The 23,791-nt window shown below is 41.8% G+C and overlaps 1 protein-coding gene and 1 long non-coding RNA gene across 5 annotated transcripts in view; one reads left to right on the forward strand and one right to left on the reverse strand.

Annotated features, from left to right (window-relative positions):
* Positions 1-23,791, forward strand: part of LOC145404465 (ras-related and estrogen-regulated growth inhibitor-like protein) — a 392,258-nt gene that overhangs the window by 300,024 nt on the left and 68,443 nt on the right. The gene's annotated exons all lie outside the window — the stretch shown is intronic.
* The window catches only part of LOC145404291 (uncharacterized), a 31,545-nt gene continuing 17,337 nt past the window's right edge, over positions 9,584-23,791 (reverse strand). Inside the window, exon 3 of the long non-coding RNA XR_013898169.1 lies at positions 9,584-9,736. This is a non-coding gene — a long non-coding RNA (uncharacterized LOC145404291). The remainder of the gene's footprint in view (positions 9,737-23,791) is intronic.

Genomic DNA, 23,791 nt, shown 5'->3' on the forward strand with positions numbered 1-23,791 from the left:
CGCTGTCCTCTGTATTTCCACCCTCGTTCCTTTATCCTGTGTGGCACCTGCAGTATCCTGATCGTTGATGTAAAAATGGGTCATAAATTCTGCGTCCATGCACAAAGAAGTCCATGTTTATTTCCTTTTTTAAAATTAATGAAAATAAGAAGAAAATGATTATTTGGGTTCCTAATAATGGTGTACTTAGTTTTTTTTTTTTTCCCAGTGCCCAGATGCGGCACAGGTAAAAAAAAAAAAAAACTAGGTAAAAAATATTCGAAAATACTTGTCCTAACCTGCGTTGCTGCAAATGTTACATATTTCGTTTTTTATGCAGGTGTCTGAATGCGTAGTAGGTTTTCAGAAATGTAAAAAGTATATTACCACGTTCTTGATTTAGGTCGCTAACGAATATATACTAAAGGGAAAAGAGCTTGATTTTTTCACTGCAGGTGCTCGAATGCAATGTAACAAAAAAAAAAAATGTGGACACGAAAAGAAAATTACGTCAGGCTATGATTTGGGTCGCTGACAAAAAAATGTAAGTAAACAAGTCATTTTAACTTTTTTTTTTTTTTCACCTTTGCTACCTGAGTGTGTATTACGTGCCCAAAAAAAAAAGGCAAAAATATGAAATCACTCTACATTTCCTGGTCCCTGGTGTAAGTGTAAATATATAAAAACCTTTTAATCCACTGGCGTATTTCTGTATTAAATCTTACCACCAGTGGAGGGTGTTACTCATCTCTGGATAGATCTTTAGTTGTGAAGGGATTGCTGACGGATACATCTTTCCCTTCAAGTTCGAAATTGCTCTTGAACGCTGGATAAAATCGTTAGGTGATAGAAATAAACAGAAAAATATCAAAGATCGAGGCGGTTAATCTCTTTAGTACGAGGACGACTCTTTATTCTATTTCGATTACCTAATTACACCTAAAGAAGGACCTCTGAATTACGCTGATTTTTGTGTTCGATTATTTTTACCATGAGACAAAAAAATAAAAAGATGGTCAAAAAGGTGTTTAAATGAGGTGAAGCATGTAAAAAAAAATTTACTCGAGGACTTCTTATGTGAGAGAGAAAACAAAAACTATAAACTCACTCTACATAAGTCTCTCTCTCTCTCTCTCTCTCTCTCTCTCTCTCTCTCTCTCTCTCTCTCTCTCTCTCTCTCTCTCTCTCTCTCACTTTAATCTCTGCAACAGGCCGGAAATAGTCCTTTATAACTACTACCGCCAAAATGATTATACTGTCTTGTGTGTAAGAGTCACATTGCATCACGGCCTGAAAGCTGATATAAGCATAAAAAAGTACCCAAGTTCATCTTAGCCGCCGAAAACAGGAAGAAAAAACAAAGCAAAAAGGTCACTCGATCCACCCCGCTACTATCTTGGTGCCTGGTTAAAAATATACCTGAGGGAAGTGTGTGTGTGTGTGAGGGAGAGAGAGATGTGGATATGTATGTGTATGCGTGTGTTTAAGCATGTGTGTTTGGTTGTGTGTATGTACGAGTGCATGTAAGTTTGTGTAAGTATATCCGTGTATGTTTGTGTGTGTATGGTTTTTGCTACACCTGTTGACGTGTGTAGCAACGCCAAGGTGTACATATAATGATAATTTTTTGCGTCCTTTTTTATCCCTTTGCGAGATGGTTATGATTTAGCGAGGCTGTGACGCGCTTGAGGGGAGGGGGTGAGGCGGAGGGAGGGGAAAAGGAAAGGAGGGAAAGTTGAGGTGAAGGGAAGGTGTGGAGGGAGGGAAAATAGAAAAGAGGGAGAGTTGAGGTGACAAGGAACGAGCTAGGTGGAGAGAGGGAAGACTGATGATACCGTCTTGCGTATCTCAGTGGCTGGTCGGAAAGTAGCAGTCGGAAAAAATTAAGTTCGATTCCCTAGGCAATCTGACTGTTTCGCCGTGCCTTTTACTCTTATCCATTCTCCCTTCCTCGTAACCCCAGTATGAGTGTTTACGGGTTGATTATCACTCCTCTTCTTTGCCGTCTGTGCCTTATAACTGTCCTACCTTCCTTAAGACTCCACATCTCATGACTTTACCACACAACACTACTGTCATCTGTTTCACCGCCTATGTATCTGTCCTGCTCCTTTCCTAGTCCCCCATTACTTTACCCTCTCTGATGTCACTGTCCTCTACTTTACCGTCTCACTCTTGTATATATATTTCTTCACAACTCTCATGTCCCCACCATAACTTTACCTTATGCTGATGGCGTACACCTGATATCTAAACCTGCTGCCTGAGGACATCGTTTCTTTTTTCCGTCTGGCTAGCTCTTGAAGATTTTATGCGACTAAGCCAAAGCGCCCTCAGCAAGAATGAAGCAACCCTTTCAGTCCTATATATGCAAACTTACTGTGATTGCAGAGAAACAGCATAAATTAATTGAAGAGAGTAGTCATGCAGAAGAGATCAATCAGCCCGATGACGTGTTTCTGTCTTAAACATTTCATTCAACATCGAAGTTTTACGAGAGGGGTTATCTGTAGCCTTAGATTATTCCTTCACTACCACACATCTTTCCTAAGCCGAGTAAATCACCCTTGAATGAATAAACTAAAAAATTATGTCAACGGGGTGAAGGGGACACGCTTGGTTGTTTCTGCCTCCTTTAAGTCTGTGGGATTTCTTCTGAACTGAGGAAAATCGTCTGTAGGTAACCAGAAAAATAAAATGCCGACGTCGGTGCCAAAGGTTAAGTAAAGTTGTATTGCTGAAGGTATGGCAGACATTCATTCTTCCTCTTTTAGACTCCACGGGGCACTGTTTAACCTTTTTCAGTACGATTACATTTTTTATATACTTTGTTCATGCCATCACCAGACTATTTTATTCATCACAGGAGAGTCGGGTATTACCTAATGTGTAAAGATCCCTCTGACGTCAACGGGCTGATGTTTTGCTCTTTCCCCCACGTTTTAGTCTTTCAGTATTCTCACTAAGATGACGGTTTTTATTTTATTTTCGCTATCACCAGATTATTTCAGTGTGCGTAGGAGGCACATATACTAATGAACTTGTAATGCGCCTCTGACTTCCAATGCCGTTTATATTTGGCTTCATACACTACCCCTCTTATCAGTGGCGCAGCAAGAGGGGTGGCCATGCAGGGCGGTACTAGTCACCCCTGAAATACGCCAAACCACCCCAGGAACCACTCCAAAAATCCGATGTTATATCCCCCGGACTCCTTGAAAATTTCTCCTCGGGTCGCCCTTACATTAGGTTTGGCCACCGCTTAGCCAGTCCATTATTAAAATCCTAGTTAGACTTTCCCTTTATTAATGATATCTTTTTTATCTACTTAATTCTGTCTCGCAAGGCCATTCCATTCAGTGTAGAAGCAGCAGCAATTATCGGATTTGGAAGGATGCCTGTGACGTCAACAGGGGATATATATATTTTGGTTCATTCTATGCCATATTGTGTTCAACGAATTAACCTTTTTATAATGACAGTATGGCGACGTCAATTTTGTTGTTCTATTCTTGCTGTTACCAGGCAGTTTTATCTTTGTAGAATATTAACGAATTCCTACCTTTGTCTCGAACCACAGAGCTTAAGTTCGTGGATGCAACTGCTTACCAACTGAGCTACAGGCACTAGTATGTAAATAAAATCTATATAGAAATATAACTTCATTGTGAAATGCATATAATCAGAGCTTGACAACAGACTACATATGCAGGTAGCTTTAACATGAAAAGCATTCCATAAATGTTAAACCAGTAAAAAATATCAAGCACTAAAAATATATATATTCGTCTCGTGATGATTGCAATGCCTCGCGGTAGTCTCCATGCTTATATTTTTGGTGTTGGGAAATTGCAGCATACTTATTCACAGAAGTGTAGATATGAAATATATAGAACTGCCAGCCATTTTAAACTGAATTTTAACTCAATATTTTTTAGTACATTATTAGGAACTTTTGATGTTCAGTAAGTAATAATTTTTCAGTACAGGCACCACATTTTAAAAAGTATTATCTTCAGTAAAATCTAACACTATTTCCTTCACTGTTATCTCCATGCAGTCAGTATATTACCAGTCATACTTTTTAATATAATTCATACTTTTAAACTTAGTGTACAGTGGTTTTTATTTTTGTCCACATGACGCCCATTGTTTCATAAAAGACTACCTGTACACCTGTTTATTTATCTAAGTGCTCACTAGTTTGGCGGATTGTGATAAAGTCGTTTGGTTTGTGATTTTTCCATATTTTTACATCCTTTGACACCTTGAAAATAATCAGTCCTGTAGTTGTAGCTGTTTTGTGTGTGTGTGTGTGTGTGTGTGTGTGTGTGTGTGTGTGTGTGTGTGTGTGTGTGTGTGTGTGTGTGTGTGTGTACCTGTTATTCACTTTTTTCGCTGGTCAAATACATCCTATAAGGGACATATCAATCGTATCCACATAATGCACTGTGTTTTCTCATCCTTTATAATATTACACTCTAGTTTCTCTGAGATGCATACCAGACTGTAATTAGCCCAGAGTTCTTAGCTTCGCAGGAAACAATAACGTGTTCAAGTTCTCTGCTTGGGACTGTGGTTGTGGTTGTGGCTGTGGTGATTGTGGTAGTGATTGTGGTGGTGTTGGTGTGGTGGAAGTGATGTGTGGTGGTAATGGTTAGGGCAGGAGTGGTGGTAGCTGTAGTAGTGGTGGTAGTAATGGTGGTAGCTGTTGTAGTGGTTGTAGTAATGGTGGTAGCTGTAGTAATGGTGGCTTGGTTGTGGTGCTGGTAGTGATGGTTGTGATGATAATAGATAGTGGTGCTTGTGACTGTGGTATGGATGGTGGTGGTGGTGGTGGTGGTGGTGATTGTGTAGATAGTTGCGGTTATATTGGTGGTGATAGTCTGGTTAGTTGTGGGGTGTAGTGGTGGTGGTGATAGTGTAGATAGTTGTGGTTGTGGTGTGGTAGAGAAGGCAACAAGGCTCTATATTAGTCCTGGCACAAGAACCATCGTCGAACATGACTTATGAATGAGACACACACACACACACACACACACACACACACACACACACACACACACACACACACACACACACACACACACACACACACACACACACACACACTCAGTATACACCGTGTGATCTATGTGTTTGTGTGTTTGGTGTCTACGCCTTCCTTTTTGCTGTCAGTCTCTCTCACCATCACTGTTACTCATTTACAAACACTCTCCATTAACCCTTTCTGTACGATGGGGTCTGATTATGTTGTTCTTCGTGCACTGAGACGACGGTATTCAACTTAGGGGAAACCACGGAACGAAATATCTGTCTGTCTATCCATTGCCAGACGCCTTGATCCCGTGAGGGGTGGCCACAAATAAATCGCCTCCATGTCGCCCTGTCCCCCGCCATTTCACTGCCCTGCTCCTAGCTCACACCCCCCTCTCTCATATACCTCTCCACTCCATCCCTCCATCTCATACTGTATAATAAACTTCATTCTTGCTTCTCCAAATATTCAAACTGGATATGCTATATGTATCCCTAATTAACCCATTCAGTTCGAGATGCCGTTCAGAAACTGGATAAAATTGTTTGAAAGTAGCGAGGAGATAAATAATGTCTCTTGGGTTACATGAGTTAGCCATTTCAGTACGGTTACTTTCCTCCCTACTGGCTGACCATTTTATTCAGGCAACACCACTCGTACTTATGTCTTATTCTGTATTCATTTTGTTACTGATATATTTATTCATCTCATAGAAAGCATCTCATTGTAAAGAAATAAAAATCCCTCACTATCAGACAATTGCCTATGGACGTAACCATTTATTTTGTTTTATTTTTATTTTCTTCATCTACTCAATCATTATCCATAATTTTGGATTTAGATTAGCCTCTTGAAGCCGAGGACATGCATTCTTGATCAGACGACTCTCCTCTGCTCAGGAAAGACTTGTCGAGCTGAAGGAGATAGAATTAAGCCTCACTAAGACTTTCTGTATGAGACGTCTTTCTTAGCCTAAACAAACTCGTCTACAGGTAGCAAGATAAAAAATATACATCGTTCTGTAAGATTATCCTCACATGGTCGATCCACCTCTATGATTTTATTTGGGCGAGATGGTATTCAGTTAGAGGTGAGTCACAGTAACTTGAGTATTTATTGACTCTCCAGTGCTCCCTTCACCGTCACGTCACCTATGATTTTTTACCTGGAATAGCTCCATACGACTGCACTGAGTCAAGGGTGAGTCATAGGAGCCTTAAGAGTGTAAAAGTGAAATTGGCATGATACAGGTTCAAGAGTGAAATTGGTATGATACAGGTTGAACAGAAAATAATTATTATGTAAGAAAGAAATTGCTAATGTGTTATAAAGAAAACGAGGGTCGGTGCCGCACTTGGTGAAGAGAACGATGGTCCTTTTGCACAATATTTCCATTAACTCAGTAGTAAATTAGAAATCACTCAGAAAGCGCATACCTCTGCCAGCGCTCTTGTCACCAAAGCCTTAAAAATCAGGCTGTAGTGTTCAGGCTGTCATGACAAAAAGGATGATTGTATCAGTTTTTTGCTGTGTTAACAAAAACAAAAATAAAATCCTGAATCCGCATCTGGACCAGCATTCGCCTCAAAATTTTATCAACTTTTTCTTGGCCATCGAAATTCAACTGTAACTTTTTGAGATATTTTGTGGACAGACAGACAGACTCGGGAGATCACATAACCTCCGCACAACTTGTTTGACGGAGGTAAATGTGGCAATACAACGGCGGTACATCTTTCTCATAAAACACCTCTGTGACTATCATCATATTCTAATGTTAATCACTTTCTGCAACTCAGTATTCACGATGGAGAGATGGCAAATGTACACCAAGCTAAAGTGAAAAAGGTACAGAATGAATTACAGAGGAATGGGAAAAATACTTGCCATGAAAAGTGGATTAGTATATGCTAAAGAGAAAAGACACCGGCAGAAAATATGAAGTGTTAAAGAGGAAAAGATTAAATGTGTGCTAAATAAAAGTGGGAACAACATTTCTTCGATTTAAAATATTAATAATCACTGTTATGGACAAAAATTATTAGCATGTGTTAAAGAAAAAATGCTTAAGTATGTATTATGGAGACAAAGGGTTAGTGTGTGAGGAAAAAAGAAATAGATTACTTTGAGTTACACAAAAAGGAAAAGAGGTACCGCCCTTTTTTTTATGTTTTAATTATTTATTCAAGAGAAAAAAGATTAGTGTGTATAAAATAAGAAAATGTTTTATACTTACCGGCCATCCACATGGGGATGAACTGTCGTCAGCCCAACTCAAAATATTTACAAGAACACCCACATAATTCCTGCTGACGCTGGGATCACTGTAGCCACTGGTGGAGCACGTGACCACTGACGTAGAGAGAGAGACAGACAGACAGACAGACAGATAGACAGACAGACAGACCGACTGACAGACAGACTGACAGACAAACTGACAGACAGACATAGTTATCGAAATGTATGAATATATTTATTTATTTATATATTTGCAGATACATATAGGTATATGATTATATTTATAAAGACACATATAATATGCATAAAACTCGTATATATTATGTACATGCACATATACATCATAGAGATACATAATACATATGATAAGCACACACACACACACACACACACACACACACACACACACACACACACACACACACAGGAAGAGACGCCGGCAGAAAAAGGAGGAAACAGTGAAGTAGAGAAGTGGAGAGAATAAAGAGAAAGAGAACAGATACTGGGACAAGCCAAAGGAACACTGGAAAGTAGATACTGTCGTCTAGGTGGGTGTTTTTGCGTCCACTTAATCTTCATCCACCTTTGTACTTTTCCTTTTTTCTTCATTTCTTCCTTCCCCTACCCTTGTCTTCACGTCCCGCCATGTTCACACCCTCCTCGCTCCTTCTGCCTCCTTCCTCATCTCTTTCCTTTCTCCTTTCCTCTCTCCCTCCGCCTCCCCTTCCTCTCTCTCTCTCTCTCTCTCTCTCTCTCTCTCTCTCTCTCTCTCTCTCTCTCTCTCTCTATCCATTGCCGCGGTCACTGCCAACCTGTGATATTAATAGCTCGCTCGGGGACCCAGATGCTGGCTCCTCTCTCTCTCTCTCTCTCTCTCTCTCTCTCTTTGTCGTGTAGTGGTCGAGTGCGCCAGTCGAGACAAGCTTAACGGCATCTTTTTGAATGCTAGTACCCGAGTCCCTTATATTACGTCACCGAATTTGATAAAGAAATTTTATAACAAGGAAAAAAATGCAAAAACTCTCATCATGAATCAGGTTAACACTACACAATGTACCGATAGTAATGTAGGTAAAATACTCATATAGCTTCATTCTTTCTTATCAACTACATACTTGAGAATTATTTTTCTTGTTACAGCAAAGCGTTTCATATCAACCGAGGCTTACCCACGCCCTTACAGCGACTACTGGAGATTATGTAAAAGCCTCTCATTATAACAATCGTTCCTTGACTAAATGAAACAGTTTATCAGTTTGCCAAATAAACAGTGAAACCTTCTCCCTGTAAAGTAGTTATTGGGTTGACTGTTATGCACTCTGAATTCATTTAAGGATACACGGTTTCATATTTTTACACACACACACACACACACACACACACACACACACACACACACACACACACACACACACACACACACACACACACACACACACACACACACTGTTTACAATTCCAGTGCTTACATTTCTGCCTCCTGTTTACACTTCCGGCGTTGCTTACACCTCCACGTACACCGTTTACTTATTAGCCACCCATGAACAAGAAATCCACCTATTCTACTGCGTCTCACTATCGGTGACTTAGGCAAATACTGTCTTCACTTCCACGAGTTTCCCTTGAGGCTTGAATGCATCACTACGATAACGGCATTAATATTTTATTCTTGTTACAGCTAGGCGATTTCTCTGTACAGTGTTTTGCACGAGATTCTTTCAAATTGGGAGTCAGTGTCTGCCTTCGTTAATCGCCTTACTAATGGGACACTCTCCTTAGCTGAATAAATCTGCTTAATAACACCAAGAACAAAATGTAAATGTTGGGCTCGGACTGAAAGTTTTACGCTGTCCAAAATCGTCTGATGATAATAAAAAAAGATATGAGAAACACGTCATTGTTCTGCAGATAATAGTACTATAATATTCGTTCGTTGTCACCTTCTCTCCATTTTTACTTACCGGTTGATGTTGATATCATCGTATTCTACTTGTGATTGAATTATGTTCCAGAGAAGCCCCCAGTTCAGCCGCCTTCACCACTTTTAAGGAAGGATTTTTTCACTTTTATAATATTTAGTGTTTATCAGACACATGAAACGAAATACCAACTTTATTACCTATATATGCCTTGGACTTTTTTTTTTTTCTGAAATGGTATATTATGCACGTCGTACGGTCTCTCAAGTTTGCAGTACAGTAATAGTCTCGTCGTCCTCTTTCCTCTCCTTCCTTCTGACTTAGATGTGATTGGATTGTCATTATGGACTGATTGCACAGAAGTTCCTTGACTGCTGAATATTTTGCAGCACAAGTCGTATCTTCTCACTCATTTCTTTCCCCATGGACTTCTAAAATCCGTCTGGTAATTCCGTAGCAGCCAACATTGGTGAAGTACAGGTTGCCGCAACATCACGAGACTGGTTTTCAGAGTCTGCAGTAGAGGCAAGAGCATCTTTGATAATGATAGTGAATTATCGTACTGGAAAGAAGGAAAGGATCATTGTCACTTTCAGAGTCCAGATCCAATCCTGAACTTTCATGACCTGTAAGAAAAAAACTTGTTAATAACTAAACGTAGAATCCAAGACCTTATATAAAGTACCATGACCCTGCACTCCTGATTGATGACTTTATAGTGACTCATGTTCTAAATGTAGATCACCACGTTCCTCCCATATGACTCATCCTCTCACCTGCCCTCCAGCATGCCACCACGCGGAGATTGAGGGCTGTTTGGGGCACTAGATCTTGTCATCCCATCTATTTACTCATTCGTCCCTCTTTTTACTCGCGCGCCCACCTTCTCTCCTACTCTCCATATCCCTCCTAAACCTTCCTCTCTTCCATTGCCTCTAGTTAACCTGTTTTTGCTTCAGACAAAACAAGACGATGTACAGAGGGTTCTTTATGCCACTAAATTGTGTAGCCACTTCTTTTGACTCTTTCATCTTTCCTCCTCAGTCCATATTCTCTCCTGCCTCGTCTTTCCTCTCTCTTCTACCTCTCTCTCCCTCCAAACTCCTCTCCTTCTTGGTTTACATCCTCTCTCCCCTTCATTTTCCTCTCTCTTTTCCCTCATTTTTCATTTCTTCTTTCTCTCTCCCACTCTCTCTTCCCCTTATATTACCCCCACAGTCCTCCCCTCACCACTCCTTCCTCGTTTGCTCCAGCTCATTCCCCCCACTCACCCTTCCTCCCTCATCACAACTCCTCTTAATCCCTACTCCTACCTTCAGTTCCCCTTCCCCCTTTTTTTTTTTTTCCTTTTTACTACTTCCAGGAGAGACTGAGACAGTTGGTAGAGGAGTTTGGAAGGGTGTGTGAAAGGAGGAAATTTAAAGTAAATGAGAATAAGAGTAAAGTGATGAAGTGTACGAGGTTGATAGATGGTAGGGGGATGAATATAGTTTTGAATGGTGAGTTGTTAGAGGAGGTAGACTGTTTTAAATATCTAGGGTCACATGTTGCTGTGGATGGAAGAATAGATGCAGAAGTGAAGTTTAGAATAAATGAAGTAGGAAAGGTGCTGGGAGGAATGAAAAAAAGTGTTTAAATGTCGTTCGCTTAGAATGGATGTAAAGAGAAGGCTGTATGAGGGTGTTCTGGTACCAACTGCGTTATATGGGGCTGAAACATGGAATATGGGTGTAGCAGAGAGGAAAAGTTTGAATGTAATGGAGATGAGGTGTCTGAGGAGTATGTGTGGAGTGACGCGTATGGATCGGGTGCGAAATGATGAGGTGCGAAGGAGAACTGGAGTTGTTCGGGAGATGGCTGGTAGAGTTGAGCAGAGGGTGTTGCGATGGTTTGGGCATATGGAGAGAATGAATAAAGAGCGATTGGTGAAAAAGATAACTAGATCTGATGTGAGAGGTGTAAGGCTGAGAGGAAGACCACGAATAGGATGGATGGACAGTGTGAAGAGAGCGTTGGATGCGAGAGGGATGTCTGTTGAGCAAGGAAGAGTGGCTGTGCGTGACAGAAATAAATGGAGAGAAATTGTGAATGAATAAGTGATGACGCAGCCCTGAGGGGATATTCTCCCGCATTTGGTCTGATCAGCTAGTCAGGTCAGGTGCGGGTAAGGGGATGGGTCTCTTATGATGTGGCAGGGGTGAACCAGTTCTGCTGTCGGGCCCTGCTGCGGATGTCACTGATTGCATTGCGCAGTGGACCCTTGTGCGGTGTGGTGCGGTGAGGATCTGTCCGTTCTCCCCTTGGGGCTAAGATGCGAATGAATGTGTTTGAATGGATAAGTAAATGGGGAGTGTGTCGTCCTGTCTCGGCTACCTCCCTTTCCTTGGGGGAAGCAGCCTAGGTATATAGATAGATAGACTACTTCCATACCCCCCTACTGCTTCCTCCTTCTTTCTCCCTCCTCTCTCACCGTCTCCCCTCCCTCTCCCTCCATTATTTCCCTTTCTTCCTACTGCCCTTTTCCCCTTCTTCCCCTACTCTTCCCCTTTTCAGCTCACTCTCATTCCTTTCTTTCGCCCTCTTTCTCTTCGCACACTCTCCCCCCTTCATAGCCCTTCCTCCCTCTCCCTTCTAACCCATTTTTCTGTTCTCCCTTTCCCTCGATCCGTCCTCCTTCCATCTTCTCCCTCTTTCCTCACTCCCCCTCTCCGTCTTCCATTCTTCCCCTCTCCCATTTTCCATGCCACTCCTTCCTCTCCCATCATCCCCCTCTCTCACAGTCCCCCTGCCGTCATTCCCCTACCCAGCAGCATTATCCCATTTCCCCGCCCATATGAACTTCGAAATTATTTTAAGGAAACTCTAATGTCGTAAAGGAGAACCTGGACATTTTTTTTTAACAAGCGGTTCACGAGAGCCGGATGAACGGAACTAAAGAGGCGGCATGTAAAAGAGAGAGAGAGAGAGACAGACAGACAAACAGACAGACAGACAGACAAATACTGAGAGACGTATGGAAAGAAGAGGCAGAGAAAATAGATTAAGGAAGAGAATGAGAGGTAGACAGAATGAGAGAGACAGGGAAGCGGAAAAAAAAAAGGAGAGAGAGAGAGAGAGAGAGAGGCTGTACAGGGAAAGAGATTGTTGACTTCTATAGCATGACGTCAAAGGGATTTTATGATATGGAGTGAGAGAGAGAGAATGGATGTATGTATGTATGAAAGGTATTTATTCTGTGCAACAATTAAGCATGCGTGTATGTATTTAAATAGATATGTATGCATGTATGTATGTATGGATATGTGTTTGCGCGTACGTGTCTTACATGTACGATTCCTGTGAGTAAATGTGGTTTGTCAGAGCTCAGGTATGTTTTCGTCAGGTGCAGCCAGGTGTGTGTGTGTGTGTGTGGATATCAGTCTGGTATATAAGAGTTCATATATTGGTACATGTGTGTGTGTGTGTGTGTGTGTGTGTGTGTGTGTGTGTGTGTGTATGTGTGTTTGCAGGGATAAGATATAGCCTTCATTAGCCTCCTCAACACAAGGTCTTTTCTGCGATGACTTTATGGAAGTTACTGGTATGAAAAAGAATATAACTCCATCTTGCTGAAAGAGTTACGGCTTCGATTCATAAGTGTGGTGTGGTGTGGTTGCGGCCTTATGTGGTGTGAAGTGGTTGTGGAGTGCATTGTAGTGTGGTATAATTTAGGACAATGTGATGTTAAGTATTGTGGTGTGGTGTGGTAATGTATGGTTGTTGTTGCTATTGTTGTTTTTCAGCCCCAGTCCGTCTAACCAACCAGCCCCGTTAACCGAAAATACGAGTAAACAACCTCCCCAGTATGCACATAGATTCCTTATAGAGTCTATTCTGTGCCTGTATTATGTATCGTATTATAGGTGTGCAAGGCTCCAGTTAATGCACTATGTCTCGTATGCCTATTCTACAAGCGGGGCACGTGCCGTCTGCGATGCCACTTAGCCCAAACCTAAAGTGATAACTTTGGAAGGCTAGGTGATGTCTTGAACTAAGTCTAGCTAGGTAATCTCAATCAGCCCTGGTTAAGGATAATTCTGATGGATGGACGTCAAGTGGGAGAGCTTGCAGTGTTTCTTCATTGTCAGTGCAAGAATATCTGGAAGTGTGATGTTGATAAAGAGTCTGGTAATGTTTGTGTGAGGATGGTTTTATGTGGCTAGTCGAAGTGTTTGGCTTTGTCAGATAAGGCTGCCACGTAGAACTGTGTGCCTTTCATATCGAGATACAGTTAAACAGGCCTGACTTTAGTTTCAGAGTGGATGGATGTATGTATGAAAGGTATTTATTCTGTGCAACAATTAAGCATGCGTGTATGTATTTAAATAGATATGTATGCATGTATGTATGTATGGATATGTTTGCGCGTACGTGTCTTACATGTACGATTCCTGTGAGCTATGGGAGTAGTATTGGCGCAACCATTGATGATCCATAAGGCTTTGTTTATTGTGGTCTGCAGGGTGTTGTAGTGGGTGTTAGTTAGGATGGGAGCCCAAGCCGGGGAAGCACAGGACATCGCTGACCTGATGTACTGTTTGTATATTGCGGAGTGTTTTTTTTGTGTGTGTAGTGTAGTGCAGTGTAGTGTAATGTTGTGAAGTGTAGTGAGGTGTTGTATATTGTAGTGTAGTGTAGTGTGGTGTTGTGTAATGTAGTGTAGTGTGGTGCAGAGTAGAGCCCTTTAATCCAGTGTAGTGTAGTGAGTCTCGAGTGGTGTGTTGTGTAGGTTTGGTGTAGGGTACAGAGATGTGCTGACTGCCAAAATATCAGGTTTGGTGTAGGGTACAGAGATGTGCTGACTCTTTGCCAAAATATCATACCTTGCCAGTCATCTCAGGTTATTTATGCTGAACAGCCAGCCTCTTCAGCACGATAATGGATATTTCATTTTGCCCAGGTTACCACGAGATTATTTTATTCATGTTAGAGAAGCCTTCTAAAAGTGAAGGAGCAGACGAGGCTGTCTAATTTCCAATTTCGAATTATCTCCCTTAAACTGAATGAAATCGTCTGGAGATAGCCCAAGCAAATTATAGCAGACGTCAGGATAAAGAGCAAATTAAAATGGTTTTAATTCCTTCACTACCGTATTACGTGGTCATTTATTAATTTCACACGCTACTTCCTTATTACATTATTCACGATACGAGAGCCCTCTTGTAATGAAGGAGCATCTGTGGAACATATCTAACTCTCCCTTTTCAAAGTCTTCGAGATTACTAGAATCGCCAAGAGACGGAAAGAACAGGTATAAAAGCCGCCATCTTTGTGAGTTTGCTAATTAATTATTTTGCAAAACAAATTTATTATCCTCCTTATTTCCAGTTTGCATTACTTCACTTTGTTCGGTCAATTTTTCATTCTCAGAGCCTAGTGAATTTTTTTTTTTTTTTTCTCCGTTTCCAGTTGGCTCGATTAATTTCCCCTGATATACTCGTACTTAAGCTGAACGAAGGTTGGCTAATATATCTCTTCACACAGATGATGGTCTTTGAAAAATGCATCAGAAAGCAAAGTGAAGAACATGAAATAAATGTGAAGCAGACCATCATCTTGTTTAGTGTCAAGGAATGAACAAGTCTGTGGTGGAGGAGAATGAAGGAAGTTATTAAGGTTCCAGAAGATCTTTATGTTTCAGTTTAGGGTGAGGTGCGGACATTAAATTTGACCTTCATCAGATATCTGTTGTAAGGTTGCCAACGACCATCGATAGAGCTTAGAACCAAGGAATGTAAAAGTTTGTTTCATCGATAGAGCTTAGAACCAAGGAATATAAAAGTTTGTTTTGATAGAGGAGTGAACTAGATATAATACCGAAGAACGTAGTAAAGTTGCCAACGACCATCAGGAGAGTAAAGTAAGCCAGGTATGCATTTACCCGACTTAAGAGTTAGGTACTTATATGTGTCTCATTGAGTTAAAGAAGAGAAAGTTTAGTCATACATCATAATTACCTTCAGACCAACTATGTATACTTCATATTATTCTTGTAGCCACCAGCCGGTTTTACTGAGCTATGAGGAAATTTTCCGGGATGGAGTTGTTACATATACCGTATACCATGCACACGAGTATTACAAGTTGTCTCCTTTGTACTCAGTAAAATTGACTGGACGTATTCAAGAATGAAGTATAAAAACACTATCTCGTAGTGAACGAATTAAGGCTTAAATATTGTGTAAAGTAGGCAACTTATGTAAGATTAACAGGGTACCAGACGCGCCCACAGTTTGACCTTGATCAGTTATCAGAGTTGTTAGGCTGCCAGCTACTGTCGACACCGTATACCCAGAGTTGTTTATGTGCCCGAAGGACGGTGAAGTAGGTGAATGTAGTGATGGTGTTCGGGTGGGGTAAGAGGCTTCGGGACACCTTTTCCTCACCAATTTATTGTACCCATTCCAACTTTACATTCTCTTATGTAACATTTAAGCCGTTTCAGTATCTGTAAGTGACGTACACGAGGATATTAAGGAGCAGTAGACAATATATTGGTGAGGAGGAGGAGGCTCTACGAAGTCTCCTAGCACTTTGAATATGATCCACGGTACTGGGCGACGCGTATCATAGTATAATACCTGTTTAAAGTGTAACTGGTGTAAATAATAAGGAAAACACCCGACAAACACTGAGAGAACAGGAATCAAACTAGGACCCTTCGATAACAGGCTGTGTGTGATGCCGACTGAGCCACTACTGTCTACTATTTAAAAGAATAAGGGTTTGCTTTTATATCAGTCGACTGCATGACGGTCAGTGAGATGGGTGATCATTTTTCTCTCATTTTCAGTTTCTTAGTCTAGCTGAAACCCAGATTCCAATATTACTGCTGAGAGGTGAACTGGCACAAGAGGAAAACACACTGTACTCAACATTCCAGCCTGGTAAGGGGTAACCAGCCTATGCACACCTCACTGCGTACCCGATGCAGTTCAGATTTGGCCATGATCAGATATATGAGTGGCAAGTGCGTTAGTAAAGTGCCCCGGGATGTGTATATGTTGAGGGGAGAGGAAGGGGTTGAAATATGGAATCATCTAGGTGACATTTGTGATTTCGTTACCCATTTTCCTCAGCGATTTTTATTTTTTCATATTCACCATAATATCTTTGCGAGAAGCTAAGTCGATATTTAAATTACGAAAGCATCATACAAAAGAATAAATCGTTAAGGAAGAGATGATGAAGCCTCCTGTGTCATTTCGCATAAAGCTCATGATTCCAGAGAACGTGGGTATATGTTATTAAGATTAGGCTTTCCGAACAGGTAAAAAGTGGTCGAGTTCTTGGCTGCAGACCTGCCCAAGTTAAGAAATATTGCAGCAAAACACACACTACACCATTTTTACCTCAACTTGGCCCAGGTGTTCGTCCATTTCCAGTTTCATTCATCTAGTTTTGTGATGGAAAAAAGACAGTGCAACAATACAGCATCCTTTCCATAGCACCTCTTCGTGACTGGCATCCTATTCTAGTGTTAACCTATTGTTGCAACTCAGCATTTAAAATAGGTAGATGGCAAATTTAGGCCAAGTTAGCTAGAGTGTTAAGAGTACAATATCTTTCCCCTCCGCTATGAATGTTTGACCTTGAGCAGATATTCGTGACGCGAGGCTGCTAGTAAAGTACCCAGGGGTGTGTATGTGCCGAGAGGAAGGTGAGCCAGGTGTAATGGTAGGGTGTATTCGTACTGTAGATGACATTGGAGGGTTCGTGGTGCCTCTTTCTTAGCTATTTTTTATTCATATTACATGTTAGTCTTTTCTTATATGTTATCAGTATTGGTCTAATGCTTACGTTGCTTACATCAAACATTTTGAAGTGGATGTTGAGGTGTGATATGCAGAATAGGCTATATCAGTAAGGAAGAGGTGCTGTGAAATAACCAAAGCTGCTTAGAATAAAACCCAGTATACCAAAGGGCATAAATTTTCCTGGTTAGACTAAGGTGGCATAAGAGGTGAACACAGAGAACCGTATTCTTGTGGGTTTGAAGGCTCCATCACTTCTTTTTGCGAGTTTACTGCGGCATGTAAGACCCAGGCCACTCGCTACCACAATGTATTTTATTCCTACTGCCACCAGATTATCTTTTTTTTTTCGGTTTAAGGAAAGCCAGTCGTAAGAAAGTGGTTAGAAGAACAACCACCAGCCCGTTCAAGAAGACGAACCTTCGAAAATATATAAAACCGACCTGATGTATCAAGAATATAAAATTTCATCTGAGAGCTAAGGGGATGAACGGTTTCTTGCATACTACTTATTAATTATATCTGTTGTATATTGATAAAGAAAATTTATAATCTACAAGAGAACAACATGAGATGTGCAGAATATTGAACTGAAAATGGGTGTTAGAAAACCACTTAATGTGACGAGAATAAAGTCCTTGGAAACTAATACTGCACAAGGATCCTGGTAAATTATTCCTTATTCTCTAGTGCATGCGTCCATTTTAACCTTCATTTGATATGGCTAATATCAACACCAGGGGATGCTTAAGTCTGTGTTGGAAGGAAGGCGACCAAGATAAGTTAGCAAGGGACGTATATGTTTTTGTTTTGACTTAGATGTTGTAACAGGTAAAAAGTGGTTGAGTTATACAAGGTTCATTGCAGACCTGTCATAGATAAGTTTAATAGCAAATCACACTCTAGAATATTTCCTTTTTTTTTTATACCTTCCTGTATGCATTCAAAGCTGTACCTTCATCTGATAACGTGAGGTACCAAGGAATTTTTATATCTGTTCAGGAGCCAAGATGAAGCAGGCAAGAGCAGAAGGTCGCCGACAGTCCCGTTAACATTGTCCTCTCTTCCATACTTCTCATCCCTTCCCGAACGACAGGGAGTATGCACCCTTCTTATACAGTTTTGTTGTATGCTTTTTGCTCCTGTCATACACAAATATTTCACGTAGTACCTTCCAGAACCACAGCCGACAGGAAAATGCCCGGTGACTTTTATTACTTGAGTGTAGCAATGGACTTTAGTATTCCCTTGCAGATTCAATGAGGGAAATACGCATGCAAGGATTGAATTTATGTCTATAGACTGTACAAAGATGAATCACTCTTTGCTAACCCCCAGTTTTCCCATAGAGCACAACCTTCAACCGTCAATGTATCATCCAGGTTCCCGTTTTTCCTGCTGAGTGAACAGATACAATTGGGAACAGACGAAGGTGAGGCTAATGAAATAAGATAAAATGAGACTTCAGTTTCCGTTTAGACTAGGGTACCCACATCAAATTTGGCCTCCATATGATACCTGAGTGTAAGGCTGCCAACCACCATCGACGGTGAAAAGTACCCCCGGATGTAAACGTCAGAGTTGAGAGGAAGAAACACGATGTGAAACAGGGTATCAAGATGTTTATGTTTGGATATGGGTGGCTTAAGAGGCGAAGAGAGGTCGAGTTGTACACGGTTCATTGGGTACAGGTCGAAGCAGAGTTTTTTAACACACACACACACACACACACACACACACACACACACACACACACACACACACACACACACACACACACACACACACACACACACACACACACACGTGTGTGTGTCTGTCTGTCTGTGTGTGGTCTACCTTACCTTGGAGGAGATTTTTACGTTGTGCACCTTATCTCCGATAGCGTAGTGGCAACATAAGGCAATGTAAAAGCTCTACAGCCTTTCCATAATAATTCTTCGTAACTAACACGATGTTCTTGTAGTAATCTCATGCTACAGCTCAGTACTGAAGATGGAGGGATGACAGTTGTATGTCGTCAAAATGGCCATCGTATATTAATTATCCTCTTCGCTCCAGTGTTTCCTAGAAGTTCGGCCGTCGCTTGATATGAGTGATGACAACATTCCCGCCTAAAATTATAGCGGTAAGAGTTAACGTACCACCCATCGCCTACCGTCTCATAGTCGCAAAGTTCACAGGTACATACTTAAGGGTTCTCTTCCTTATCAACTCTTGGAAATGCCCTCAAACGGCACATATTTTTTTTTTAATCACATCACTCTAAAGGCGTCGCTCTTAATTTGGTCTTGCTGCTGTCAAATAATTTCAGTCAGCTCTAAGAAAGCATTCGAATAGTGGAAAGGTTATTAAATCTATACCAGAATCTAACGCCACCAGTTCGAAAAGCCTCTCTTAAGCTGAAAGTCATTGTCTGGAAGCGGCAAGGACAAATAAAGAAAAAATCTCACTGAATTCAATGGGTTACGGTCTCAGAAATTCATATGTGCGACTTGGTAGAAAGGTGAAGACTATAAAATAAATATTCGTATTTTAAGTGACTGGGATGATTTCATAACACCTCATTCTTAAGAATATTTTGTGTATATTACCTTATCATATTCTTGTATATTACTGAGACACATTATGCTGATAGCGAAACGATATATATAGCCTAAAAGTATATATAGCCTAAAAGAGAATGTTATGCCGTAAAATGCAAAATGTGTCGCTAAGTAATATGTCCTACAAAATCTTCAAAGCCATTCTGAATACTCCCTCGATGTGTGGAGACGTAGCGGTAGGAGTTTCTGTCTAGACTTGGGTGGCGCGCCAGGTAAAGAGTGGTCGTTATAGGCAAGGTTACCCGCACACCTGTCCAAGTTAACCCTCCCATGGTCGCATCTCCTGTATTTTCTTCCGATAACATTAAACGATTTCAGACGAACCTGAGTGTGTAAATATTGTTGCCATTAACCTTGGCGTGGTCACATCTCTAGCGCCATATGACTTCTCTCAGTTTGCGTGAGTCATAAGCGCTAAATCTGGTACCATTAACCCAATCACAGCTGGGCCAACTTCAGCAGTGTTTTCCAGCTGACGTCAAACGATTTATTCAGCCCTGAGTGAGCCACGGGAGTCTGAATGTTAAGACGTACAGCTGCAGGGCACACACTTGTACTCCTCCTTTGTACTTAAGAATGCGCTCAACCTCTTCAGCCACAGAACGTCACTGTTATTCTTGCTGATACTGGACAATATTTTCTTACCTCGTGGGCATGCGACCCTGCCTATTGCTCCGACAGTAATTTTTTATCAGTTCAATTACGTGCTTTCATCTTAGCAGAGCACCCAAGTAATCTGTCTGTCTATCTATCTGTTGCCAGACGCCTTAATCCCAAGTAGTGAAGGGATTAATAGAGGCTGTATCTAACCCCAAATACTCTGCTGTATATCTCCAAAACTTCTTATAAAAATCGCGGGAAGTTATTGAGAGTGATGCATAAAAGACGTCGTTAGGCTGAATATCTATGTACTGTATTTATCGAGAGAGAGAGAGAGAGAGAGAGAGAGAGAGAGAGACCATACGAGGAAGTGTTAGAGAACCCCTTACGCCTCCTAGAATGCGGGAGGACGATGGGTGGAAGGTAAAGTAGACGTGGTAATGGAGTGAGGGACGATCATGTTTGTTTAGACTTGAGTTACGTGGCCATATTATGCAAGGTTCACTGCTGTCCCGCCAAAGTTAACTCACGCACGACGAGAGGCCGCCACTAAGCTGAATATAGAGATTAGCCACAAAAGAGTAGTTTTATTGTACCCTTGCTGACATCAGACAGTTTTATTCTGAATTTTAGAGACTTTAGAACAAGAGTCATTGCCTTCAGTACTACAGGTATCCTAAGTTGACTGAAATCGTCTACTGGCAGCAAGAACAGAATATTAGACAGGTCACCAGACTGAAACACATTAAGTTGGTTTGGCGATGTGGAGAGGCTGGAGAGTGAGAGACTGACGAGGAGAGTGTATGTGAGTGAGGTGGAGGGGGGGAGAGGGAGGGGGGAGGCCAAGGATGAGATGGAGGGATGGAGTGGAGAGGTATAATTATGAGAGAGGGGGGCGTGAGCTGGGAGCAGGGCAGGCGGGGAACAGAGCGACATGGAGGCGATTTGTTTGTGGCCACCCCTTACGGGATTGGGGCGTCTGGCAATAGATAGATAGACAGACAAATGATGAGTTCTTCAATGACGTCCCCATTTAGCTCAATATTGTAGCCTGACAGTACCAGCAACAATAAAAATCACATGTCAATGGCTAATCGCTTCTATCTATCTATCTATTGCCAGACGCCCTAATCCCGCAAGGGGTGGCCATAAATAAATCGGCTCCATTTCGCCCTGTCCCCCATTGCTTCATCGCTTCACTCTCATAAATTTATTTTTCATTTTATCTTCGCTGTTTTCAGACGATTTTCCTCAGCTTAGGAGAATGATATGAAGCTGATGGTGTCTGATATTACCACTATCAACCCCTTCGTTACTAGATCATCTGAGTTTAATAAAATCGTCTTTTTTTGGTAAATGTTACAGGAAATTATGTCACCGAACTGAAGCGGTTGATCGATATAGCTTCTGAATCTCTCTCTCTCTCTCTCTCTCTCTCTCTCTCTCTCTCTCTCTCTCTCTCGTCTGGCAGCAGCAAACTTAAATTGAAAAAAAAAAATCGTTCTGAAGGAGTGGGAGCAAAAACACTTCGAGATGAACTAAAGAAATCGGCACGGTGGATAAGGGGAGGAGGGAGGGAGGGAGGGAGGGAGAGGGAGGTAAGAGGGGGGGAGGGGAAGTAAAGGGAGGGATAGGGGGTAATGAAGGGGAGGGAGGAAGGGAGAGAAGGGGTAATGAGGTGGGGGGAGGTAGAGAGAGAAGGGGGGGTAATGAGATGGGGGGGAGGTAGGGAGAGAAGGGGAAATAATGAGGAGAAGGAAGGTAGGGAGAGAAGGGGTAATGAGATGCAGGGAGGTAGGGAGAGAAGGGGAAATAATGAGGAGAAGGGAGGTAGGGAGAGAAGGGGGGGGTAATGAGATGGGGGGAGGTAGGGAGAGAGGGAAATAATTGGGGGAAGGGAGGTAGGGAGAGAGAGGGGGGGAATGGTTAAGAGGAGAGTGGGAACGGGGAGGAAAGGGGTAATGAGAGGGAGGTAGGTAGAGAGAGAGGGAAGGGGAGAGAGAGAGGGCAAGAGGAGGATGTACGAGGGGGAAAGAGCAAAAAAAGGGTGAGGGAGGAGAAAGGTAGCAAGAGGAAGGGTGAGGGGGAAGTGGGCAAGAGGAGGGTGCAAGAGAGGGCAAGATGAAGGGTGAGGGGAAGTGGGCAAGAGAGGGCAAGATGAGGAGTGATGGGGGAAGTGGGCAAGAAGAGGAGTAGGGCAAAAGGAGGGTACTGGAAGCGTTGGGGCAAGAGATGATGGGGAGGGAGGAAGGTCAGAGATATTACGTAAGGTGAGAATTACACAACGATTTCTTAACATCCTTTTTCCTGCACTAACCTGAAGGGGAAATGTACGAGTATAAACAAGCTTGACTGATTACGGAAGCTGTTCTTGTCAGCGTAAAATCAGGGGTTAGTGCATCTGAATAGACCCAGTGTGTGTGTGTGTGTGTGTGTGTGTGTGTGTGTGTGTGTTTGGGCAGTAGGGCAGCATGGCCAGAAGGACTTGCATCTCATAATCCTACTTTTCCTTCACTGAGGATGGGTTTCGAGACAGTGTAAACAAACTATTGATCGAGGCTTTAAGTGGTTTCCATCTACTTGACGGCTTCCATAATCATTTTAGCTTCATTCAGGTTTTTTTTTTTTTTTTTTTTTTTTTTTTTTTTTTTTTGAGAGGAGGAGGATGTCAGGAAGACCGAGAAAGAAATTAGATTGGAGAGTACATTATCTTAACAATTTTTCATATTTCTGTTTATCTGCTGGTGAGATGGTAGGGTAGCCTGGCAAGCAGGACGGGTATTTCATAATATTAGTTTTCCCGCTCTATCGTTACGTCACCTTTCCTGGCCACCAAGTAAGCAGGTTTCAAGGACAGGGTTGCGCGATAAACAGGTCCCCATTACAGTTAACGAATATCATTGATTTTTTTTTTTCTTTCTTCTAATATTAACTTCCACGACTGTGAAGCGTTTGTTAGTTAGTTCTATGAGTGAATGTAGCCGTATTAAAAATGAAATGTGTACAGAGCTTAAGAAAGCTTATAAGTATGATCCCAGATCCATGGAGGTACGTAAACTGACACTGAAAGTATCTCAGAAGGTCGCTAAGCACAAAATTATTCCAGAAAATAATTAAAACATGAGCCAGGGTTAGTAAGACCTAAGGACGATCCTTAAGAAACAGGTGTTTGATGTATTAATATCTATGGGTCAAGATGTAAATGAAAACCCTACTCCTCTCATAGACAGCGTCCACTCAGTCGATGTAGTGCTACTTTCAAGTGACCGTGGACTGAGTTACAAGCCTCAACAGGAAACGATTTACTGCGCTGGGTGGTGGCCACATAACCCAAAGGACACCTGGTAGCTTTGTGGCTTCAATCGGAGGTGGCCCATAAGAGTTTATATGCGGGAAGTGGTTGGAATTTATGCTCGTATAATATCACTCAGGGAACGTGGCGCAGTACCCTCACCATAAATGTGGGTACTGAAACAGCCCAGCCCTGGAACCCTCCACTCTTAACGAGGTAAAAAAGGAACTGGTGACTAACAGGTTAACGGGACCGATAAGTAGACTTCACAACCAAACCACACGTAGAAGCCTCACCTACGGTAAATACAATTATCCGGTAATACC

This window comes from Coenobita brevimanus, chromosome 63, assembly GCF_032717465.1.
Source record: "Coenobita brevimanus isolate Jiangsu-jjx chromosome 63, ASM3271746v2, whole genome shotgun sequence".
Taxonomy (NCBI): Eukaryota; Metazoa; Arthropoda; class Malacostraca; order Decapoda; family Coenobitidae; genus Coenobita; species Coenobita brevimanus.